General features: G+C 40.4%; 1 pseudogene; it reads left to right on the forward strand.

The window, feature by feature from the left end:
* Positions 1-8,288: 8,288 nt before the first annotated feature.
* Positions 8,289-10,249, forward strand: LOC110706156 (annotated as a pseudogene).
* Positions 10,250-10,254: the final 5 nt, after the last annotated feature.

Below are 10,254 nucleotides of genomic sequence, written 5' to 3' on the forward strand. Positions count from 1 at the left end.
ATTGTCTTTTGTTCCACTTGATGGCAAGTGGTTCTTTTGAACACTGTTATGACTTTTGTCATAGCTTTGCACGTAGTATTTTCCCTTTGTCTCGTCTGTTACTATTGCTTGCATGTGTTATAACTTTGTTCTGTGAACAGTGTGCAAAACGTAAGATCAATTTTGAACAAAATTTAAAAACCTGAAGAACACTTATATGAAATTTAGTTGAATCATAAAATGAAAATACTGGAAAGAGCGAACATTTGATAAAGCAAATGGTTAAAGGAGTAAATTCATTGATGCATAAGAATTGAAAAAACTTATTAATTTTATTCAATTGTCATTGTACAAAGTATTCATCGAAGGCTTTATGTAGCATATGTATACTCGAGTTTTGGCCTTCATTGTTTGCCAATGCCCCTTGCGCCCCAGCGTCGACGCTGAACACTGAAGACTAAGTTCGTAGTTTAGGTATCAGGTGTGGCGTCGGACGCTAAGGTCAAATTTGCCCGGGCTTCGTTTCGTCATAATGTTTTCGTTTGACCGGCGGCTTTCCTCATCCCTTTGAAGGATGTCAGTGTAGCCAACATCTATCTTTTTGTCATTTGTCGTGATTTTTGGTCATGACCTGAGTTCTTTGTTTCGTCGCTTGTGTTTCGTCGATCGTTGTACTACAAAACCAACATGGTTAGAGTACCAATGGCCGTTGGCTCGGCCAACGACCCTCTGATGCTTAAGTCAGAACTCGTAGTGAAAAATAGATAATCAAATGTAAGTAAATCAAATGTGAGATCGGAGGCGTTACCTACGTCAGCGGACACTTTTTGATATTCTAAAAGTAATAGTTTCACAGATGAGTTGTGTTCCAACTTCTTGGAACAGGTTTACCTTCCTTGTCGTATAATCGATAAGCGTCATTGCCAATGACTTGGGTGATCAGGTACGGGCCTTCCAATAGGGGAGCTAGCTTTCCGTCGGCGGGGTCTTTTGCATTCTGAAACGCTTTTCTTAGCACCTAGTCGCATAGATGGAACGCCTTTGCTTTGACTTTTTTGTTGAAGCTTCTGGCGACGATTTGCTGTTATGCTGCCATCTTGATTAGGGCTGCTTCACGCATCTCTTCGACTGCGTCTAAGTTGCTTTTCCATTTCTTCTTAATTTCTTTTTTCCGCCATCAAGCCAAATCGAGACGTAAGGAAATCGACTTCTACTGGGAGGACGACTTCACATCCGTAGATGAGGGAGAAAGGCGTATGTCTTGTCACGGACCTTGGAGTTGTCCTATTAGCCCACAGAACGGATGGGAGCTCGTCGGCCCACCTGCGGCCTTTACTTCTTTAACCTTTTCTTGATGGCATTCATGACGACCTTATTGCTGGATTCTGCCTGTCCGTTGGCTTGGGGATATCTTGGTGTCGATGTCCTTAGCTCTATTCGGAATTTCCTGCAAAATGAACGAGTTTTGTCACTAATAAACTGTGATCCGTTGCAAGAGACTATCACCGACGGAATGCCGAACCTGCAAATAATGTTAGTTCATAAAAAACAAATTCTTTGTCCGTCACCTGCTTCAAGGAAATTGCCTCGATCCATTTAGAGAAATAATATGTTAGTGCTAGCATGTAAACTTTTTGTCCTAGTGCAGTAGGTAGCTTTCCGACGATGTACATTCCCCATCTCATGAAAGGCCATGAAGATAAGGTTTGGTGCAAGGATTCCGACGGTTTGTGAACCGTATTGGAGAATCGTTGACAGCTATCACATTTGGCAACGTACTGGATGGCGTCTTCGTGGAGTGTTGGCCAGAAGTATCCTTGTCCACCTGCAAGGGTTCCGACGGTTTGTGAACTGTATCCCTTAGTACACTGTAAAAACGTTCCGTATCCACACCAGTCGTTGTCGTTGTAGGTGTCATCAACGGGAAGGATTACTTTTGTGGATACGGAACGTTTTTGCAGGTGGACTAAGGGAATCGATGTAAAGGTGGTCTTTTTTAGCACGGAGGTTAAGTTTGCAAGTGCATCGGCTTAGGAGTTTTGGTCTCTTGGGATTTATTGGATTGTGAAGGGGTTGAAGTGTTTTGATTTTTCTTTGGCTACTTCGAGGTAGGCTGGCATTTTGGAGTCTTTTTCTGTAAAGTCTCTTGTCATCTAGCTGACGATGAGGAGAGAGTCATTGTATACGTTTAGGGATGTTGCCCCCAGATCTTTGGCGACGATCATTCCTGCAATTAGTGCTTCTTATTCTGCTTCGTTGTTCGTTGCTTTGAAATCGCAAGATATAAATCGCACTATCATGTCCCCTTGTGGCGACTTTAGCACCATTTCTAGGACAGCTCCTCGTTAATTGGACAATCTGTCGACAAACAGGATCCACTTGCTTTCTTTTTCAACGTTGTTTATTTCTTCCACTTCCTTGTCATCTGTGGCTTGCCGATCGGGGCTAAAGTCAGCCAAAAAATCAGCCAATGCCTGTGACTTTATTGCTCTTCGAGGTTGGTACTCAATGTCGAACGTGCTTAGTGAAATACTCCATTTGCCCATACGTTCTGTTAACTCTGGTTTGCTCAAAACAGACTTGATAGGATAATTTGTCATCACCACTACGTGGTGGGTTTCAAAATAATGCCTTAATTTTTTTAACAGTAGTAACTAAAGCAAGAACGAGTTTTTTCAAGAGATGAATACCTTACCTCGGCTGGGAGTAATGCTTTACTTACTTAGTAAATTGGTAACTGCCCGGCGTCGTCGTCTTCCCTAGTCAGGACAGCACTGACGGCGAAATATATAGCTGCAAAGATTCGTTAAGTTTTGGTTTCGACAGGAGTGGTGGCGTCATTAAATATGCCTTTAAATCCTACAATGCTTTCTCGTGATCGTCAGTCCATTCAAAGCCTTTATTTTTCGTAAAACATTGTAAAAGAGATGGCATTTGTCTGACGATCGAGAGATAAAGCGATTTACGCTGACACTCATCCTGCCAATTTATGGGTTTCCTTAATGTTTTGGGGGATAAAATATTTATTAAGGCCCAGAATTGGTCGGGATTGGCTTCAATTCCCCTTTGCGTTACGACATAACCAACAAATTCACCAGCAGATACTTCGAAAGAACATTTAGTAGGGTTAAGTTTCATACCATACTTTCACATAACCTTAAATATCTGACGAAGGTGGTCGACGTGATCTTCTGATTTCTTGGGTTTAACTAGAATGTCGTCAATGTATAGTACACCTCCATTGTGTCGCCTAACTGGTCCTTGAACATTTTGTTGACGAGTCTCTGATACGTCGAACTTGCATTCTTTAGACCAAAAGGCATAACTTTATAACAATATATACCTCTATTCGTCATGAAGGCCGTCTTTTCCTGATCGTCGGGATGCATGAGCATTTGATTGTATCTGGAGTAGGTGTCCATGAACGTCAAGAGCTCATGACTTGCTATTGCGTCTACCATGGCGTCGATGTGTGGCAATAGGAATGGATCTTTGGGGCATGCTTTATTGAGATCGGTGAAGCCGATACATATGATAGGCTAAATTCTTATCACCTAATCAAAAGTAATTCCTAAAACCACTAACTAAAATTGATAGGGAAGTAAGGTCGAATCCACAAGCAAACAACGTTCTTCTATTCCTAATTAATTATTATAATCTAAATTATTAAGAAACAAATAAGGTTTGTATGAATTAATCTAAGGAATAATTAATAATAAAAAGCCTAGGGTCACAGGTTCACCAATAATTAATACTCAAGGATAAAACATAACAAACAACGATTAATATTACAAACATAACATGATTAACAGGCTCTCGCAATTTATTAATCAACATAGATCTAACAGGCTCTCGAAATTTACTAGTTCTAAGTTCATATTGAAAATAGTCTTTAATATCACATCTGCTCGATTCATCAATTCAATATTACTATACTCTTACAATCAAATCACATCTGCTCGATTCATAATCCAGTTGTAAAGAATTAAAACAATTCAATAAGATTTATCATGCAATATCAATAATCAACCAAAACAATTCATCCCTTCATATTTGTTATGGCTCCCCCAAGAACCCTAGAAATTAACTACGCACACATATTTAAATATAAACTAATCAAAGCATATATAAAAGACATGATTAAAATCAAAGCACAAAAATCTAAAGCAATTAAAATCCAAGCGATGAACAAAGCAATAAAAGAGATGAGAAATAATACCGAATAAAGGAAATATGAAATTGCACTAAAAGGGGAAAACTTGAGTTAAACAATAATCCCTCACTAAAATCTCTCTAAAAGCTTAAGAATGAAAATTGTAATCTAAAAAACATAGCTAATAAAGCTTACAAAAAGAGTTTAAATACTAAACCCCAAAAATAACTAAAATGATAAGTCCTAAATGTCTCTGGAAATACTCGCGCCCGATCGGGCCCGCCTTTTTCTTCACACAGCCTTTCTGGGCATCCGCCCGATCGGGCCCGGTCTTTTTTCTAGGCCGAGTTTTTCCTTCTTTTTTTTCCTTTCGGCTCCAAACATTTATGGCCCAAATTTACTCCTTCCTTGGTTCATTACTTAGACCAATTCCACGAACCAAGCCATTAGTCACCAAAATAATGGGTCTTAGGCTACAAACGACGGTCATGAATGTGACCATAGCTTCGATATCTCGTAGTGGCGGAAAACCATAGAAATCACCAACAAATCGGGGAAATTCCTACAAAATAAATGCCAACTCTACAAAACACTCGAAACCACACATTAGTACTAAAAATAGCCTGAAGAGCTCAGATATGCATAAAAATGGCCGTGGGACGAGGATTAAAATAGAATATAAAACACATATATCAGCATACTCTCCACTTGCCATTTTTCTTGCTGACGACGACGGCATTTCCGAGCCAATCTGGATATTTCACTTCTCTTATTTTCCCTGTATTGATCAGCTGTTGTACTTCATCGTTTGATGATTTTGTTTCGTTCTACGGCAAACTTTCCACACTTCTGCTTTACGGGCTTGTGATTCAGATCACGTTTAGCTTGTGCGAGATGACAATTGGATCTATGCCTGTCATATCTTCATGCGACCACACGAAACAATCTTTATTCTCTCGAAGAAAGGCTAGGATAGTATTTTTTGAGTTCGGCGGTTAAGTTGGCTCCGACACGGACGATTTGATCTGGTTTTTTAGGGTCCAGAGGTATTTCGTCAATATCTAGGTCGTTAGGATTGTCTGGTGTCGCGCCTTGCTGTAATTGCTAGGTGGATTTCTTGCACGGTTTCAAGGTTTTTTTTGTAGCAGTTTTTGGCTTCACGGGGTTCTCCTTTAATTTCTTGGATTCCCTTAGGGGGTTGGAAATTTGAGAGTTTGATGGTAGGTGGAAGGGATGGCTTTTAGTTTGTAAATCCAGGGTCTGCCCATGATGGCATTATAGGCTGAGGGGAAATCTACGACGTTGAATTTGGTTTGAGGGTTTAGGCCGCTAGCAAAGGTGGGGTAGGGTTATGTCTCGAGAGTTGACATCGTTTCGCCGCTGAAACCCGACCAATACTGTTGATCTTCTGTGATGTCACTATCTTTCAGCCCCATTTCTTCCATGGTCTTCCGGATAGAACATTTTGCGGAGCTTCTCCATCGACCAACACCCTTTTAAGCAAACAATTCCCAACCATCAATGAAATTACCAGAGAGTCTTCATGCTCTTTGGTGATGTTTGTTGATGTCATCATCGTCAAAAGTGATGGCCATTGCTTCGAGCTTTTTCTCCAAAGGATCTCTTGGTTCTTCTGGGACGGCAGGATCACTCGTCGACGTCTTTGCAATTCTTTTAGCTGTAGAATAGGTTAGACTACAAATATCTAAACCACCAGAAATAACATAAATTACTACCGTAGGTGCGAGTGGTTTGGGAGGCTTGTTCGTCGAATCGGCTTTGGCGTCACTGCCTTTCTTCTTTTCCCATCAGATGCTTGAGGTTGCCTCTCTTCAGCTAGAAGGCCACTTCTCTTCTCAAAACATAGCAATCTTCCGTTTTATGCCAATGTCACTATTGGAACTCGCACCATTTGACTCATATCTTTCTTTGAATCTGGCTTATAACTTCTTCATCGGTCAACGGACTTTGCTTCCCAGTGGCTCCAGCGCATTCACCACTGCTACTACGTCGAAGTCGAACCCATACTCTGATATCTTAGGGTATTCCGATGCATCGGCAACCTGTCTTTCCTGCACATTATTAACAGACGTGATCTACCTGAGGTTTCGGAGGGCTGTTGTCGCCATGATCCACGCTGGCTACTTTTGAAACCTTGATGGTGTGGCTGGAGCTACGATTGGCGATGTCCTCGTCGAAGCGCATTTTGCGCCACTGCTCTCGTCCGGACCCCTTCAAAATGTTGGAGTTAGGGGGTTACTTGACCATGTCTTTGAAAAGATCGGAGTCAGTAATGCAGTCCACGAAGGAAGGCTTCAATGGCAATCTTGTTATCGACGTTCTTGATGGAGACCTTCTCCTTGTTGAATCTGGGTCCAATAGGTTCCTGATGCTCTCTTTTTGGTCCTTGGACGATTCAGTACAAATCGCTTGTTTGCTTGTCAAACTACCTGCTGCTTTTCAAATAGGAATAAAACTTGTTAATTTGACATAGCAAGCTAGTGTACTACCTGGTTCGAGTTTGCGGAGCCATTTGAGGGCGGGACTATGTCAGCGTCGCGCCAAAAAGATTTGCACATGCATGCTTCCCAACACTTCGAACGGAACTGGATGCTTGCCACATCCGCTGCTTGTAGTACTCGACATGATGCTCTGGACAGGTAGTGCCATCATAGAGAGAACGTGAACGTCGGCAGCGACAATCTTCTAGGGATGCGAGCTCTGGACAATTCGGGTGTTGCCGCAAATCCGTCGGGAGCCTCTCTTTGGACTAGGATCGGGTCACTTAGCATCTCTTCATCATGGTCAGCACTCTAAAATTCTGCTTCTCTAGGACGGCTAGCCTTTGTACTAAGAGTTCAGTCTGGTTCGGCTCACGGTCATTAGGCTAACGCTCGTTCTCTAGAGTCTGAAAGCTTCCTTGTTGTCCGTTGTTCAAGATTTGGGCATCAGCATCCATTTCGTCGCCGCTTGTCGCTATATCGGTATCATGCGGGGAGTCTAGCACTTCCAAGGGATGCATACGCGGTATGATTTCCAGTTTCCTTGGGCATCGACGATGGTTGCTCTGGGCGGACTCTAGCTATTGTCGAAGGGTAGTTGCATCAAATGCTGACACTTCTTTTTCACGGCTAAGGCGTTCGTTGGATTCTTGGGCTGCAAGGAGATCGACCTTGGCTTTCTCATAGGCCTCTCTCAGCTGCTCGGGGGCCATATCACCAGGTTCCATCACGAACCTCTCTCAGCTACTCGGGGGTCATATCACCAGCTGCTCGTTGGATTCTTGGGCTGCAAGGAGATCGACCTTGGCTTTCTCATAGGCCTCTCTCAGCTGCTCGGGGTCATATCACCAGGTTCCATCACGAAGGTTGGGTTTGGGTTTGCAGGGTTTTGAGGGTTTTACCTAGTTGTATCCCCACAGACGGCGCCAAATTGTTTATGCTAAATTTCGTTAAGTGGGATTGAATAGCAAAATTTAGGTTACGAATCAACTAAATAAAACCTTAAATGAAAGCGATAACAAAATAAAGAAAAACAAAAGGAATTGGTGACGCGAAAAACCCAAAGAAGGTAAAAACCGCGGGTAGAATGAGGATCTACCAAACTTTCACTATGTAAAATATCGAACAAAAGGGATTACAATGTATGATCAATGTGATTTTAGTAGCTAGGTTGCAATGTGTCTAATGTCGATGGTTCCTTTCCCTTATATAGATGATGCCTAGGGTTTAATGTGGCCGTTGTAGAATAATAAGATGCTTCCCTTGATATCCGGAACTATCTCCTTGACTCACGGCACTTAGCTTAGCCCAATAACGGTTTTGATTTTACTGATGGGAAACCTAGTCTTTCCAGCTTATCGCTCCCTAGAAAATAGGGGAGTTGTTATCTTTGCTTCGTCCGCCGAGTCTGGGCTCAGTCGTCGATCTTCGCTCTTCGTCGTTGACCCTTGCTGACTTATGCTTACTTTGACTTACTAAAATTTACCCATAACAAGATAAATTAATTTTTTGTGTAATTGAAGAATAATATAATTAGAGGAACCAAGAGACACAAATGAAGAGACAAATATGAAAACTAACCATTTTATTTTTTAAGGATTGAAAGCGTTTGGGATAACAATGCATCTTGTGTAAGACTGGACATACTATGTGGCCGGTTGTAAAAGAACAAAGTAACCCCTACATAACATTAACAGAGTTACCTCTATAACACTAACAAATTAAACCCATAATAATCGATCACACGGTGTGAGCATGTGGTCAGTCACGTATGAAAATTTGTGTTGGGATAAAGAAGAGGTTATTCAATTTCATTTTTGTTTCAACTAAAATGTAAATAAAAAATACTTCCTATAAACTAGTAAAACTTGAATTTTTACCATTTGAAACAGAGAGGTCGGGTGAAACTAAAAGTCTAAGTGAAGCAGTTAACTGAGAAGTGAGTTTGGAAGATGAACGGAGGAAAAGAAGCAAAATTATGGCCGGCGATAGGAATCGATCTCGGAACCACTTACACATGCGTCGGAGCATGGTCCCCACAACAAGACCGCGTTGAGATAATCACCAATGAATTAGGCAACCGTACGACGCCGTCTTGGGTCGCATTCAACGATACGCAGCGTCTCGTTGGCGAGGCTGCCACCAACCAAGCCGGGAATAATCCTACCAACACCATTTTTGGTTTTTTTTTTTTTCCCTCTTCTTTTATGCTTTAAAGTTTTGTGCTTTATTTTTTTTTTCCTTATTTTGAAACCCTCAAAAATAGTAATATTGTAATTTTGTATACCCTTTATTTTAGAATAACAAAATGTATTTGGATGAATTTGATTTCTTCTTGTATTATAGATGTTGTATGGAAAAATTAAGAATATTGTTGAGATTATCCTATTATTGCTGTTTTACTACATAGTTTAAGAAAGAAGCACAAAAAATATTTTGGGTCATCTTGTTTTGGATCATTACTCTTTGGGTCGAATTGGAAGTAATGGTGATAGATTATTTGGAGATGTTCGGAAAATAAATGTCTTGTTTATTGAAATAGAAAGCTCAATTAAAGTAGTGAAGTGAGGTTGGGAAGGAGATAAGTGTTTATTAAGGTTATGTTAACTTTAGCAGTTAAAAGAGTATAGTTTGAAGCTAAATCGTAATAAATTTGCTCCATTTTAAATGATGTATGAATTGGTCGGGAAACACTTTTAAGTATTTCTTCTTTAAGATGATTATAAAATAGAGCTTTTTTATGAAAGAAATTTTACTGTGAAGTTAGTGGCTTGTTATGTGAGCATAGTACAAAGTATTGAATATCGAAATTGTCTCGTGTCAAACTGGCTGTCTTCTTAGGCTTTTGGTCTTGAATTTGATATTGTAAACAATTAAGATTAAACAAACTCATAAGTTTTCAATTAAGGAAAGGGCAGTAAAGATCAAACACTTGAATATAAGATGTGATCAGATTTTTGTTTCTGAGCTAGCAGTCGCTGTGCTTAGTTAGCTATAATATGTAATCATAATTTGCAAGTGTCTTGTAAAATTTGTCAACTCGTCTTGAACTTTTTCTGCCATGTTATTTGCAACTTACATTTGAAGAGGGAACATGTTTGTGTAATTAGCCATTGCTATTTGTATTAGTCACTTTGTGACAGTAACTTTCAGTTGGTATTATAATTTTAGATACTATTGGAATCCAGTGACGGGATTTGATTTATTTTGGAGATGATGATGAGATCCTTTTTTTTTTTATCTTTAATTTCGTAGATGCTAAGAGGCTTATAGGTAGAAAATTCAGCGATGAAATGGTACAAAAAGACATTAAGCTCTGGCCATTCGAAGTGATTCCTACTGCTGATGGAGAGGATTTCAAGAAGCTTATAATTGTAGTTACTTACAAGGGTGAAGAGAAACAATTTGCTCCAGAGGAGATATCCTCAATGCTTCTCATGAAGATGAAACAGATATCAGAGGCGTATCTTGGTTCAGAAGTTAAGAATGCTGTTGTTACTGTTCCTGCTACTTCAATGATGCCCAGCGGCAAGCAACTAAAGATGCTGGTGTCATTGCTGGCCTGAATGTTATGAGGATAATTAATGAGCCAACCGCAGCTGCCATTGCATATGGTCTTGA

The sequence above is a fragment of the Chenopodium quinoa genome, unplaced genomic scaffold, assembly GCF_001683475.1.
Source record: "Chenopodium quinoa cultivar QQ74 unplaced genomic scaffold, ASM168347v1, whole genome shotgun sequence".
In the NCBI taxonomy this organism is placed as follows: Eukaryota; Viridiplantae; Streptophyta; class Magnoliopsida; order Caryophyllales; family Amaranthaceae; genus Chenopodium; species Chenopodium quinoa.